Raw genomic sequence first — 16,514 nt, forward strand, 5'->3', positions numbered from 1 at the left:
GTGGATTTCTTTATTTCTCCTTTCAGTTATATCAGTTTTTGCTTCACATGTTTTGTCAGCTTTGCTGTTTGGTGCATACACTTTCAGGATTGCTATATCTTCTTGGTTGTTTGACCCTTTTATCATTATTGGATTTATCCTTCTCTGCCCATGGTAATTTTCTTTGCTCTGAAGTCTACTTTATATGATGCTTCCTTTCTTTTAATTAATGTTTGCATGACATATACTTTTCCATCCATTTACTTTCAACCTGCTTATATCATTATATTTGAGGTGAGTTTCTTGTAGACAGCATAGAGTTGGTATAGCAGTTTGATATAGCTATGAATTTAAAAAATAGATACTGGATTGTTTGTAAACTGGTCTGTCTTGGGCATGATTAAATTATGATTAGGGCATTGAATGGCCTGTGTCAGTAGGGTGCTGATTCCCTGCCCTTTGGTGGGTGGGGACTCACAGATAAAAGACATGGCAAAGGACAGAGTTGGAACTTTTTTTTTTAAAGATTTATTTATTTATTTATTTCTCTCCCCTTCCCCCCCACCCCAGTTGTCTGCTCTCTGTGTTTATTGCTGCGTCTTCTTTGTCCACCTCTGTTGTTGTCAGCCGCACAGGAATGTGTTTCTTTTTGTTGCATCATCTTGTTGTTTCAGCTCTCCATGTGTGCGGCACCATTCCTGGACAGGCTGCACTTTCTTTTGCACTGGGCAGCTCTCCTTATGGGGTGCACTCCTTGCACGCGGGGCTCCCCTACGCGGGGGACACCCCTCGTGGCACGGCACTCCTTGCGCGCATCAGCACTATGCATGGGCCAGTTCCACATGGGTCAAGGAGGCCCAGGGTTTGAGCCATGGACCTCCCATGTGGTAGATGGACACCCTAACCACTGGGTCAAGTCCACCGCCTGGAACTTTTTGATGTTGGAAGTTTTTGATGTTAGAGTTTGATGCTGAAATCTTAAACTGGAGCCCTGGGAAGTAAGCACATGGGGGAAAGAGAAGCAAGCCTCAGGAAGAGAGGAACCCTGAGCCCAAAGAGAAGCAGGCCCTGGGAAAAGAGGAACCCTGAGCCAGGAGAGAAGCAAGACCTGGGAAGAAAGAAACCCAGGAAGCCTGAACCCTTGCAGATGTCGGCAGCCATCTTGCTCCAACATGTGAAAATAGACTTTGGTGAAGGAAGTAACTTATGCTTTATGGCCTGGTATTTGTAAGCTCCTACCCCAAATAAATACCCTGTATGAAAGCCAACAGATTTCTGATATTTTGCACCAACACCTCCTTGGCTGACTAATACAGTACGGTTGTGTTTTTTTTCCATTCCACTCTGCCAATGTGTCTTTTAATTGGTATATTTGGACCATTTACATTTAATATAATTGTTAATCTGTCAGGGATTAAGTCTGTCATTTTATTTTTCTTTTCAGTTTGTTTCCTTTATTTTTTTCCCTTTGTTTTCCTTTTCCTGTATTCATGTGGGTTACATCAACATTTTTAGAATTTTATGTTGATTTATACACTATAGTGTTTTTTTTTGTTTTTTGTTTTTTTAAAGACTTATTTATTTCTCTCCCCTTCCTCCCCCCCCCCCCCCCACCCCGGTTGTCTGTTCTCTGTGTCTATTTGCTGCATCTTCTTTGTCCGCTTCTGTTGTTGTCAGCTGCAGGGGAATCTGTGTTTCTTTTTGTTGCATCATCTTGTTGTGTCAGCTCTCCATGTGTGTGGCACCATTCCTGGGCAGGCTGCACTTTCTTTCGCACTGGGCGGCTCTCCTTACAGGGTGCACTCCTTGCATGTGGGGCTCCCCTACGTGGGGGACACCCCTGCGTGACATGGCACTCCTTGCTGTGCATCAGCACTGCGCATGGGCCAGCTCCACACAGGTCAAGGAGGCCGGGGGTTTGAACTGCAGACCTCCCATGTGGTAGACGGATGCCCTAACCACTGGGCCAAGTCCGCCACCCACTATAGTGTTTTTTAGCATATCTCTTTATATAGCTTTTTTAGTGGTTATTTTAGATATTTCAATATATATACATAACTTATCATAGTCTACTGCTAGTGTCAGCTTTGTACCAGTCTGACTGAAGTATAGAAACCTAATCTCTCTTTACATCCCTTTACCTTTACCCATTTAGAATGTAAGTGTCTTCCATAGTTCCTGTACATACATTAAGAACACATCAGTGCTATGATTTTACTTCAACTGTCAAAAGTAATTTAGAAAATTTAAGAGAAGGAAAATCTGCTGTTTTTACCGATATTTTTATTCTTTCTGTTCTTTCTTTCTTCCTGCTTTTCCAATATTCCTTCTTTTATAATTTCCTTTCTGTCTAGAGAATTTCCTTTAGCCATTCTTTTAGGTTAGATCTGCTGGCAACAAATTCTGTTAGTTTTCTTTCATCTGAGAGTATTTATTTTTATAATTTTTTTATTAGAGAAGTTGTATGTTGACAGAAAAATCATGCAGAAAATAGTTTCCGATATTACCCACCCCCCTTTATCAGTACCTTGCATTAGTGTGGTACATTTGCTACAATTGATGAAAGAATATTATTATAATTTTACTATTTAGCTAATAGTTATATAGTTACATTAGAGTTCACTGTGTTGTAAAGTCTTATTTTTTCAAAAACATTAAATCTAGTAACGTAGTTTATTTAACTGCATTCAAATAAACAACTTGCTCAGTGCTGTTAGTTACATTCACATGTTGTGCTACCATCACCAACATCTGTTAATAAAACTTTTCCATTACCCCAAAAGCAGAATTCTGTACCAACTAAGCATTAACTCTCCATTTCTTGCCTCCACCCTAGCCCCTGATTACTTGTGTTATAATTTCTGACTGTATGATTTTCCTTATTCTAATTATTTTGTGTCAGTGATATTGCATAATATTTATCCTCTTTTGTTTAGCTTATTTCACTCAACATGATATCTCCAAGTTTCATTCATGTTGCCACATGTATCAGAACTCCATTTCCTTTTACTGATGAATAATATTCTGTTATGTGTATATACCACATTATATTTACCGATTTATCAGTTAGTTGATGGACATTTAGTTTTTGCCCATCTTTTGGCGATTGTGGATAATGCTGCTGTGAACATTGGTGTGCAAATATCTGTTTAAATCTTTTGGGTATATATCTAGAGTGGAATTGCTGGATCATATGATAATTCTATACTTAACTTTCTGAGGAACTGCTCAACTGTCTTCCACAGCAGTTGTCCCATTTAACAATACCACCCACAACAAACAAGTATGCCTAGTTCTCCATATCCTCTCTAACATTTGTTATTTTCAGTTTTTTAAACAGTGGCCATTCTAGTGGGTAGAAAATGGTATCTCCCTGTGGTTTTGATTTGCATTTCCTTAATAGCTAATGATGTTAAGCATCTTTTCAAGTGCTTATTGATCATTTATGTATCTTTGGAGAAAAGCCTATTTAAGTCTTTTGCCCATTTTTTAATTTTTTTTTGTCTTTTAGTTGCAGAGTCGTCGGGGTTCTTTTTATATTCTGGATATTGAACTTATCATACGTGGTTTTCAAATATTATCTCCCATTCTGTAGGTTGTCTTTTTTACACTCATGATAAAGTCCTTCAATGCATAAAGTTTTGAATTTTGATGTCCTATTTAGACATTTTTGTTGTTGCTTGCACTTTAAAATGATTCTAAGAAGCCATTGCCTGTAAACGAGGTCCTGAAAATCTTTGCCTATGTTTTCTTCTAGGAGTTTTATGATTGTCACTCTTATAATTAGGTCTTTGATTCATTTTGAGTTGATTTTTGTATATGGGTGTGACATAGGGGTCCGCCTCCATTCTTTTGCACGTGAATATCCAGTTTTCCCAGCTACATGTGTTGAAGAGACAATTCTTTCCCCATTGAGTGGACTGCACCTTGTCAAAGTTCAGTTGGCTGTGGATGTGAATTCTGAATTTTCCATTTGATTCCATTGGTCTATATGTCTGTCCATGTGCCAGTACCATGTTCTTTGGAATATGGTGGCTTTGTATTAATTATCATTTTGTTGTTGTTGTTGTTGTTGTTTTAGGAGGTACCAGGGATTGAAACTGGGACCTCGTATATGGGAAACAGGTGTTCAACCACTGAGCTACACCCACTCCCCTGTAATAGGTTTTTATTTTTTTAAATAAATATATTTATTTATTTTAAAGATTTATTTTATTTATTTCTCTCCCCATCCCCCCCATTGTCTGCTCTCTGTGTCCATTCGCTCTGTGTTTTTCTGCGTATGCTTGCATTATCTGGTGGCCTTGGGAAACTGCGTCTCTTTTTTGTTGCGTCATCTTGCTGTGCTAGTCCTCCATGTATGTGGTGCCACTCCTGGGCGGCTGCACTTTTCTCATAGGGGGTGTCTCTCCTTGCAGGGTGCACTCCTTGCGTGTGGAGTCCTCAAACTTCATTATTTTTCAGGATGGCTTTGGTTATTCAGGCCCCTTACTCTTCCATATAAATCTGATGATTGGTTTTTCAATTTCTGCAAGGAAAGCTATTGGGATTTTTATTGGTATTGCATTGAATCTGTAAGTTGCTTTGGGTAAAATCGACATCTTAATAATTCTAGTCCCTGAACACTGTATGTCCTTCCATTTATTTAGGCTTTCTTTGATTTCTTTTAGTAATGTTTTTTAGTTTTCTGGGTACAAGTCCTTTACATCCTTGGTTATATTTACTCTTAGATATTTGAATCTTTTAGTTATATTGTAAATGGAAAAATTTGCAAAATTTCCTATTCAGATTGTCATCACTAGCATATAGAAACACTCCTGATTTGATCTTGTGTCTTGCCACTTAGCAGAACTTCTTTTTTAGTTCTAGAAGCTTTTTTTTGGTGAATTTTTCAGGATTTTCTGTATGTAGGATGATGTCATCTGCAAATAGGGAATGTTTTATTTCTCCTTTCCATTTAGATTCCTTTTATTTCTCTTTCTTGCCTACTTTTTCTGGCTAGAACTTCCAGTACAATGTTGAATAACAATGGTGACAGAGGGTATCCTTGTCTTGTTCCTGATCTTCAAAAACACGCTTTCAGTCTTTCACCATTGAGTATAATGCTAGCAGTGGATTTTTCATGTATGCCCTTTATCATATTGAGGAAGTTTCCTTCTATTCCTAGTTTTCTAAATGTTTTTACCAAGACATTTTCTGTGTCAATTAAGATGATCACATGGGGTTTTTTCCCCTTCATTCTACTTATGTGGTTCTTTTTTTTTTTTTTTAAAGATTTATTTATTTATTTAATTACCACCCCCCTCCCCCGGTTGTCTGTTCTCTGTGTCTATTTGCTGCGTCTTATTTCTTTGTCCGCTTCTGTTGTTGTCAGCGGCACGGGAAGTGTGGGCGGTGCCATTCCTGGGCAGGCTGCACTTTCTTTCGCGCTGGGCGGCTCTCCTTACGGGTGCACTCCGTGCGTGTGGGGCTCCCCTACGCGGGGGACACCCCTGCGTGGCACGGCACTCCTTGCCCGCATCAGCACTGCGCATGGGGCAGCTCCACACGGGTCAAGGAGGCCCGGGGTTTGAACCGCGGACCTCCCATGTGGTAGACGGACGCCCTGACCACTGGGCCAAGTCCGTTTTCCCCTTATGTGGTTCTTACATTAATTTATTTTCTTATGTGGAATCACCTCTCCATACCTGGGATAAATCCCACTTGACCATTGTCTTAGTTTGCCAAAAGTTGCCAATGCAAAAATACCAGAAATTGTTTTGACTTTTATAAAGGGAATTTATTTGGGGTTAAAGATTGTAGTTCCAAGGCTGTAAACATGTCCAAATCAAGGCATCATCAGAGATGCTTTCTTTCCGAAGGTTGGCTGCTGGCAATCCTGGAGTCCTGCTTCGTGGCGATGCAAGATGGTGGGTCTGCTGTTCTCTCTACTTCTTCCTGGAGCTCAGCTGTGGGTGATCAGGTATCTCTCCCTGGGCCTTGTCTCCTTGAGCTTCTCGGGGTTTTTCTGTCTTTCTGCAGTTACAGGTGAACCTGGAGTTCTCTCTCTAACATGGCAGGGTCAAAATGGCAGATCTCCCTTTCTCTGTGTCTCTTCTCTTCCTCTTTGTGTTTCTGCTTTCAGTTCTCAGTTTATATAAGACCCCACCAAGAAGGCGGTGACCCATCCTGGGTCATGACTCACTTACATAGTCCAATCAAAGGCCCTAAAGTGATCTAATCAAAGGTCCCTTAAGTGAATCTTATAAAAAGCCCCCATCTACACTTTACACTATTTACATGCACAAGTATGGATTAGCTAAAGAGCATAACTTTCTGGGGTCCACAAAAGACAAACCAGTATAATCATGATGTATAATTTTTTTAAAAAGAGGTACCAGGGAACAAACCCAGGACCTTGTACATGGGAAGCAGGTGCTCAACCACTGCGCTACATCTGTTCCCCAGTGACAGTTGGTTTTTTGTTTTATTTGTTTATTTGTTTGATTTGGTTTTAAGAAGTACCAGGGATTGAACCTGGGATTTCGTACATGGGAAGTAGGAGCTCATCCACTTGAGCTACATCTGCTTCCTATATAATTCTTTTAATATGCTGTTGGATTCAGTTTGCAAGTGTTTTTCAGAGGATTTTTCCATCTGTATTTATAAGGGACATTGGTCTGTAATTTCCTTTTCTTTTAGCATCTTTATCTGGATTTGGTATTAGGGTGAATTTGGCCTTATAGATTGAGGGAATGCTCCCTTCTCTTCAATATTTTGGAAGAGTTTGAGCAGGATTGGTGTTAATTCGTTCTTCTTGGAGTGTTTGGTAGAATTCCTCTGTGAAGACATCTGGTCCTGGGCTTTTCTTTTTTGGGAGGTTTTTGATGACTGATTCAATCTTTTTACTAGTTACTGGTCTGTTGAGGTCTTCTCTTTCTTCTGGAGTCAGTATAGGTAGTTTGTTTGTTTCTAGGAATTTGTCCATTCCTTCCAATTGGGGGATTCAACTCCAGCATCAAGAATGAGCCCCAATTTGTCTAAGCCAAACATAGTGTTCTCCCAGTGATGGGGATTGGTTCTCAAATAAGGATTGGCTCAGCTTGGGCTAATGCAATACAGAGAAATTTGCTGGCGGCTTTTGAAGAAGTTTCCTTTGCTTAGAAGAAAGCACAGGCAATATGGTCGCTCTATTTCAGATGTTGCGAATAGCAGTCCAGAACTGCTGCTGCCTTCAGAATTTTAGGATTTGTTCCTGGCGCTGGAGGAAAGAGAGCTAAGAGGATCAAAGGAAGACATATCAGGGCCCCTGGATTAAATCACCTGGAATCAAGTCTGCCCCTGGATGCCCTGTTAGGCATTGAATAAATCCCATATTTTAAACCAATTTGAATTGAGTTTCAATTACATGTGGGTGAAATAATCCCAACTGATACAGTCTGCCTTTTGAGAAATTTAATCTCAATTAGTTCAGGGTCTCCCCAGCACCCTCAGGACTGTGTCAAATTTCCTGAGGACTTGCATAAGACTGAAGTTCAGGCATGTGGGTAGGTATTTGTCTTCAGTCATCATCTTTCCACTCTGGCATACACTGAGATGCCCATCAACCCATCTGGTCCTTAGTTGATGGATCATACAGGTTGCAGCTGTGTTGGTCCTTGTTCCCATCAGCGCACAATCTCTCTTCCTCTCTCTCTTTTTCAGTCCCACTCTTGAGCACACAATAAATATTTGTTTCTTCCTGGGTGCTATGCTAGGTGATAGGGAACTTCATGTGATTTTGAAAGGCTTGGTTTCCTGCATTGCTCTTGGGTACCAGGCTCATTCTGCAGCTCCCTTACCATGGGAGGCCTGGAGAAACTCTGTAAAGCCGTCTAGGGGGCTTTCTGCCCAGGCACACCATGTAACCATTTCTACTCTGGGTTCTAGCCACAGCTGCTCTCAGATTCCACGAACCAATGAGGGGGATGGGCAAAGGGCAAGACTCTCCTTTCTTAGGGACCACATTTGCTCACTTTCGCTTCCTATCTGACTCCTCTCTCCCCTGCAAAGCCAAGGGAACTTTATCTCCTCTTGGAGATAGGGAAGCCTTTCATTCATATCCATTTGCCCCTATTTTTTTGTCCTTTTTGTCACATCTGTCTTGTTGGTTCTATTACTTTCACTTCTTGCCTTCTTTTATATTATTTTTCTTATTTTTGTTTTTTTTTAAATTTAATTATTTTTATAGTGATGTGACAGATTACTCAGTACAAAATAATTACAATAACAATAAATTCATTTTAGCCAGTGGTTACACTTGCCCCTTATTTTTGTTCATTCCCCATACTTGAGGGATTTGGGATGATGTCCACGCTAATTCAGGCTGAGAAGGGATGTAGGTATCATGGGGGCAGAGGAACGGAATTGTTTTGCTTGCAGTTGAAGATACTCTTTGCTTTTGGGATGAGGCTGGTCCATCACCGTCATTGTGTCAGTTGTCCAGGGCAGGCCTGAAGAACTGCAGAGTAGGAATTGGCTGCATACCCGCTGGGACTCAGTGGTCAACTGGCTTAGGGACAATCTGAAGGCCTTAAGCCTCTGAGAAATAAACTTAACAGGTAAATTGAAAATTATAGATTCAAATAAAAGAAGTAGAAAAGTCATGATCAAGGGATTTATAAATGAGTATAACTGTGTTACGCTGGGAAATAACTTTTCATATATTCCTAGATAGAGCCCACCAAGGGGATGTCGATTTAGTTTAGACTTGTGGCTTGCCTAAGGTGTCTGGATGTCCCTAAGACCCTCAGAAGCACTTTTTTTTTTTTCATTTTAAAAACAATTTATTCAAGTATGTCATTCATACGTGAATATACATAAACAATAAGTGTATAGTAAAAGTTGTGAACTTACAAAACAAACAAGCATAAGAGCACTTTTGCTTGAGGCTTTTTTTACTGTGGCAGTCTGTGAAATCTGGCTGAGAACTGCTGAAGCAATTCAAAATGACCTCCTGACTCTCTTTGAACTTTATTCGCCATAAAACTCTATATTTTATTTAATATTTCCTCCTTTGATCAATGTCTTTCTCTGAATGCTTCACTTATTAACACTTAGTAATAATCCCTCGGTGCCAGGGAGCTTCATCCCTGGGAGTCATATCCCAGGTGGGTGGGAAGGTAATGAGTTTATTTGCAGAATTTGTCTTAGAGAGAGGCCACATATAATTATTCCATTTATTATTCCCTTTTCCCATCTTGTTAATTGGAATTTACTAACTCTGTTTCTGTTCTTTTAGTGATTTTGCTAGACATTACAGTGTTCATGATTACTCTATCAAATCTAAAGTTAATCAAAACTTTTTCCTTCTTCCAGGATAATACAAGGATTTTCTAATACTTTAACTATATCTATATATTACGGTTTTCAGTATTTTAATTCTCTTACCCTACAAGACAATATAATTTAAAATTATTTTATACATTTTGTGTTCATTTAGATTTATCTACATTTTTACCACTTTCTTTGTCCTTCTCATCTACTATGAGTATCACTTTCCTTCTTTCTTAAGCATATTCTTTAGAATATCCTTTATGTAGGTGATGCATTCTCTGTTTCTATGTTTAACAGAAAATACATTTTTCATTTTCTTTTAAAATTTTTTCTTGGTATAAAATTATACACTGAAGGTATTTTCTTTCAGCTCACTGTCTGCTCTCATCTGGATTCCATTTTCTATTGAGGCGTCAGCCATTAAACTGTCACCTCTTTTCTTCTCCAATTGCTTTCAAAATGTTTCTATCTTTCCTTTTTCTGCGGTTTTCATTATGCTTCATGGTGTGGATTTCTTTTCATTTATCCTCTTTGGGATTCACTGGCTTCTTGAATCTTAGGAATAGTTTTCATTAATTCTACAAAATTTCAACAATCTTTTCTAATAGTGCTTCTGTCCCATTCTCTCTCTACTTTCCTTTTGGGCCACTGTTAAATATATATTAGACTTTCCTAGTCTAACTCCTTACTCTCTTTTATATGTATCTTATATATTTTATAAACACATAAATTTTTTATTACTGCACTCTGGGTAACTTCTTACCTAACAGTCAGTTCTCTCTCCAGCTATGTCTAATTTACTGTTAAATTCATCTACTTTTTTGCTTTCACTGTTGTATTTTTCTTCTCTAGAAGTTCTAGTTGGTTCTTTTTCAAATCTGTTATGCCACTTTTTATACTTTTTCAAGATTGTTTTATAGTTATTTAAACACAATAAAATTGTTATATATAAAGTGTCTGATAATTCCAGTTTCTGAAGAATTTCTTGGTCTTTTCTGCTGGTTCTTGCTCATGGTTCCAAATTTCCTTGTGTACATAATTATCTTCAACTATGTGCTGGGTATTGTGGGAATATTTGATCGACTTGGAAGAAGGTAACTTTCTCCAGGGAGCATTTGTGTTTGCTTCTGTTCAGCATCTGGGGTCTTTACCCACTCAGTACCACACTCTGGACCATTCAGATGAGGCAAACCTGTGCTTCAAATCTACGTAAGGGCTGCTTTACTTCTAGATTACATCTCTGAAGGTGTGGTCCTTTGAGATCCCAGCTTTTTATAGAGTGGGTCTCCTGTCATACTCTCAATTTGTGTGGGTCCTGGATTCCCTTCCCCCCACCCCTTACCTCACATGGATCCTAACATGAAAGTTTGCTAGGTATATTAATCAACCAAAAGGGGTGCTGATGCAAAGTACCAGAACTCTTTTGGCTTTTATAAAGGGCATTTATTTGGGGTAGAACAGTCACAAGGCTTGAAAGAGTCCAACTCAAGGTACCACAGAGGTACTTTCTCACTCAAAGTCTGGTGCCATGTGTTGACGCAAGATGGTTGCCAATATCGGCGAAGGTTCAGCCTATCTCTTTCCTCTTAAGGCTCTGTGGGCCCACCTTCTCCTGATCTCAGCTGTAGTCTGACAGAAGGCTCATCCCTCCCCCTGGGGCTTCTTTCTTTCTGGGCTCAGCTGCTCTGTTCTCATCACAAGGTCATCTATAGACTATCAGGCTCATCTCTCTTCCGGGGGCCTCTGCTGTGTCTATGGAGCCATCTCTATTCCTCTGTGCATCTACTTCTGTATGAGAGACTAGGGGGCAGGCACTCAACATTGAGTGAGTGGTTGAATCAAAGCCCTAATCTTAACATCTTTTAATCAGACTCTCAGCTGAATGTAATACAATCAAATGGTTATCATGCCAGAGGAACAGACCAGTTTACAAACAAACTATATTTCTTTTTGGAATTCATAAATAATATCAAACTGCCACACTAGGACTGGCACATGCCTTAGAGCAAAAGGCACTTCTATTCTCACTAACTTCATCAAATAGTAGCTCTTGGCCCTCTGTTCTGGCTTCATTCTCAGGCAGGCCCACTCTGTGTGATAGTCTCCAGAATCTCCACACTTATATCCTCACACCTCCAAATCCAGTGGGAAAAAATTCCCTTCTCATTAGTTCCAGTGAAAGTCCCAGGATTCACTTCTGTTGCGCCAGTTTGGTCCTTGGACCCTACTGTGGCCAGGGGAATTTGGTGCACTGGTTGGCTAACTTTGAACCAGAGGCATACTTCTGGGAACCCAAGTTGAGCCCTTCCAAAATTAGGCACTCTGAGATTGTGAGAATCATGGTTCCCTGAAGGAAAACTTGGAGCTTGTCAAAAGAGAAGTATTAATAAATAGATGCTGGATAGAAAAAAAATTACCATTTGTTCTCTACAATCCTCACCAGCTCTTAGAAAAAAGATTCAAGAATTCCATTGACAAGTTACTGGTTTTGTACAGGTCTTTGGGACCCTGGCACAGATGCTGCCTTGTTTTGCCACACACAGACTGGACAGGGGCTGGAGTGTCTGGGTGACTGGCCTGAAAGCTAACCTCTCCACCTCCTAACTGCTCTTCCACTAGGAAGCCCCATCTGTGATTTATCATAATGGAGCTCATCCAAGCCATTCCCTTGGCCTCCTCATGCTGTTTTCCTCCCTCTCATATAAAAATAACACCTAAACAGGATCTCTGATCCCATGTTCTAGACAAATCAGCTCTTCAGAGATGGCAGCCAAATTCACCCTTAGGTCAGAGTACAGGGTCCTTATTATATCCCCTGACAAGACAGGAAGTTGGGTTTCAAGAAATGTGATACTGTGACCAGAAGCTGAAATCAGTCACCCACGAAGTATTTATTACCCCTCCAAAGCCGGTACCTTCTTCTGATTCTCCCTGGCAAAGAAGATGGGTGGGGGCTAGATTGGCAGCAAGAGCAGGGTAGAGGCAGGGCAGGGGCATGGCAGAATTCTCCTTCTTTCAACCAGGGATTGAACAGTTCAGCCTCTATGCTGAAAAACTCAGTATCCCCCATGCTTGCCTGCCTACGGGGCTTCATAGCCGGAGTCTCACAGAGGACTGGGAAGCAGGTGGCAAGGGAATAATAATAGCAACCACTTGCTGAGCATATATTACAGGCCAAGCTGGTGTTTTCCACAAAACTTACTGGTTACGGGTGTGAGCAATAAAGTCCAGAAACCTGGGTTTCACCCTCACCTCCGTTTCACTTGCTTGGAGATTTTGGTCAAGTTGCTTAATCCCTTTGTGCCTCGGTTTCCTCATCTGTAAAATTGTAATAATAAAAGTATTTACCATGTGGGAGTATGAGGGAGTGTGAGATAGTACATGGAAGGGGTTTTGCACAGTCTAGTAGATAGTAAGCAGTGCATAAATATGAAGGGCCATCATTTTAATTATGTAATTTTCTAAACCTACCCTGATCCTTCAAGGTAGATGTATTAGTTAAAGTGAGGCTAGGCTGCTGTAGCAAAGATGCACTTTATCAGTGGCTTAAAGGAAATGGAAGTTATTTCTTTCCAACATAACAGTTCGCATGGTAGGCAGGCCGGGATAGGGGTGGGGAGGTTCTGTGATTTTCAATCTGCGTCTTTCACCTTTGGGTTCAAATAAGTGCTCCCGCTCCCTCCATGGTATTGTAATTCCAGCCAGTAGGAAGGGGGGAACCTGCCCCGTCCTTTCGAAGGCAGCCTGTGAAAGTTGCATGCAACATCACTGCTCAAATTTCATTGGCAGAACTTAATCCCAAGGCCATACTATCTGCAAAGGAAACTGGGAAGTATAATCTCGTACTCAGCTAAAATTGTAGGGATTTACTAGAAGAGTGGAGAATAGATATTGCTTGGCTAGAGCACACCACCTAGCTACCCCACCCAAAAAACACACAATTCCACCCGGTCCAGCACTCTGCTTAGGGCCAGGATCTCTAAGGGACGGGCAATGCTCTCTACCAGGTCTAAAAGGGGTGCCTCATGGCCAGGTGGCCTATAAACTCAAAGGTGGGTAATTTGCTCCTCCCACAAAAAAACAGAGGAGTAGGAACAGAAGACTCTCACTTAAAACATCCACTGGGAACAGGAAAGAATGGCACCCCTCTGGCAGTCACTGGATCTTAAATATTCCTGAATCCAGCTGCGCAGGAACTGCTCGGCCCCTTCTGGACATAAACTCTTGTCCAGCTCATCTGGCCACCCCTAGTTCTGTTCTCAGGGTGGAGTGCTCCTGTCTACTCTCCCACGTGGCCTCTGTCTTTGCCTTCTGAGAGGTTACTTTTTACCCAATATCCTCTGTGGCTGCAATGAACATGATCTTGTGGACCCTGCAGTTTGTATAATCCTCCTGCTGGTGCAAGGGTGGGTGAGGGAGTCAAACCAAGCTTTGATGATCAAGTTTATGGTTTCTTTGTCAATAATGCCCTCAAACTCTTAAAAGGCTTCTGATGATTTCCACGATTGCGTAACCACAGCCTATGGTCTTGTGCAGACATTATTTTTATACTTGAATATTCTGGACTTGATCTTCTTCCTCTTCTTCTCTCTCTCAAATCCTGAGGCCATCTGAGAATACATGCTTGGCTGTGAAGGGAGCACTCTTACTCTGATTTCTTCCCATTGGGTCAGCTCCCACTATCTGTTGAAGAGGATGTGCTTGAGAAATCTGGGAACTAGAGGTGCAGCCCTTGCTAAGGCTTCCTCCTCTGAACCACCTCTTATTACCAGCCTGAGTGCATCTCTTGCAGGACTTTGCTAGTAGCAATAAGAAGCAGCCAATGCATAAACAGTCTGAGTTTTTTCAACCAGTTTCCCCAAGTCACAGGCTCTGTCAGCATGTGATCTACCTTGCAAGGCACTGCAGATGACAGACTTACCAGAAGTTTTGCTGTAACATAACAAGAGTCACCAGCTTACCAACATGCAACATTTGTTCTTGCTATCTGCTGTCTAATCTCTAAGCCAATGCCACCTTCTTTTAGGATTTTAATGTAAAGCCACTTCCAGATACCAAATTCTGCATTAGTTATAATACATGTTTGGTTGCTATAACAAAGACTCAATTTAAGAATGGCTGAAACAAGAAAATTTCTCTCTCACAGAGTATTCTGTACATAGTCTAAAGATGGTAGACTGACAAAGTAACCCTCTACAAACATCTTTCATCTTGAGTACAAGATGGTTGCTCTAGCTCCTGCCATCTCATTGACATTCCAGCCAGCAGAAAAGGAAAAGGAAAAACATAATCCAAACCTCTTTTCTTTGAAGCCTGGCCTGGAAGTCACTCATGTCACTTCCACTCATATCTCACTGGCCAGAATTTAGTCATAAGACCATATTTAGATGCACCAAGGAAGCCTAGAATCTATGTCTTTATTTTGAACAGCCATGCCAGCTGAAAGTCAGGTGATTATATTAATAAAGGAAGAAGAAAACAACAGATAATGGGAGGCAACTGGCAGACTCTGACATTATATGTGTGTATATACACACACACCAGTATCATCCAAACAGTGGCCTCCCCTCTTAGACTGAGTTTCAGCTCAGCAGAGCTCCTCCTCCAAGCTTCAGTGTTTTAATAATTCCAATCTCATTTTTATCTCCAGCACTAGGAATGATAGTTCTTCTTGTCCTAGTACTTCTGTGATACCTTAGTATGCTCTTTTTCCTTTACATTTCTTTAATATCTCACTAACAATTCTTTATATTAAATGCTCTGTTAAAATAATAGGTATGGTTGTGTTTGATCTCCTGGGTGGACAGATATGTCAAAATGTGTTACCTTTTCTTGCTGTCATTAGGAATTTTTTAAAAATAAAATTTTATTGAAGTATATCATTCATACACGAATATACATAAGCAATAAGTATATAGTGTAAGTTGTGAACTTACAAAACAAACATGCATGTCATCTTACAGGGCTCCCATACATCATACATCACCTGGATCTCTGACTATATATATATATATATATATATATTTTTTTTTTTATGAGGCACCAGAGCAGGGATTGAACCCCAGTACCTCATGTGTGGGAAATCGGCACTCAACCACTGAGTCACATTGGCTCCCCTGAGTTGATTTTTCCCTTCGTTTGCTTACTGTTTGTCTTTGTTTTGGGGAGGCACCAGGAACCGAACCTGTACCTCCCATGTGGGAAGCAGGTGCTCAACTGCTTGAGGCATAGGTGCTCCCCTGACACAATATTTTAATCTCCATTTTATATAGGTAGAAACAGGCTCAGAAAATAAAAATAAAAATAAAAACTTTCCAAGGTCGTATGACTAGCAAATGGCAGAGCACGGATGTTATTCAGGACTATCTGATCCCCAAACCCACACTTTTAAAAATTTATTTATTTATTTTTAACCCCCCCCTTTGTGGCTTTTTGTTTGCTGTCTGCTCTCTGTGTCCATTCGCTGTGTGTTCTTCTGTGTCTGTATTTATTTTATTCCCCTCCCCTTTTGTGGCTTACTTGCTGTCTGCTCTCTGTGTCCATTCGTTGCGCACTCCTCTGTGGTCTTGCTTGTCTCCCTCTTTTGTTGCATCACCTTGCTGAGTCAGCTCTCCGCGGTGCTTGCGGGCTGAGCGGCTCTCCGCAGCGTGCGGGTGAGCCTGCCTTCACAAGGAGGCCCAGGGCCACCCATATGGTAGAGGGGAGCCCAGTTGATTGAACCACAGCCACTTCACCCCCACAGGCTTTTATAACCCAGCAAACATAATTTGGTCTTCAAGGTATACACAGTTTCGTTAGAGATTAAAGATATTAACACATGAGACAGGTATGTACTTGCCGGCGCAGTCTACACTGAAATGTGTCCACAGGACATTGAGTGAGCATGTGCAATCAGGGAAAACTTCCTTGAAGAAGGGGCCCTGCTACTGGCCCTGCAGCGTGGAACAGGTCGAGGGGAGAAGGGAACATTCCAGAAGAAAGCAATGGTGTGAGCTGTGCCTGTTTTGTGTCTGCTCTGCTGTAAGAGTGGCCTTGAGCAGACTGGAGCGGGGAGGAGTCTGGGAGGCGCTTTCCACCCTCTGCATTGCACATCTCCAAGGATGGTCCACTTGGCCTTTTCACTGTTTGAAGCATCCCCCTTAGTTTTGCCTTAGAAGGTCCGTCTTCTGGGACCAGGGCGGGGCAGACCACAGGAATGTCCAGAGGGCCCACTGGGGAAGCAGCAGGAGAGCCGCACTCAC

This window comes from Dasypus novemcinctus, chromosome 7 (assembly GCF_030445035.2).
Source record: "Dasypus novemcinctus isolate mDasNov1 chromosome 7, mDasNov1.1.hap2, whole genome shotgun sequence".
Classification (NCBI taxonomy): Eukaryota; Metazoa; Chordata; class Mammalia; order Cingulata; family Dasypodidae; genus Dasypus; species Dasypus novemcinctus.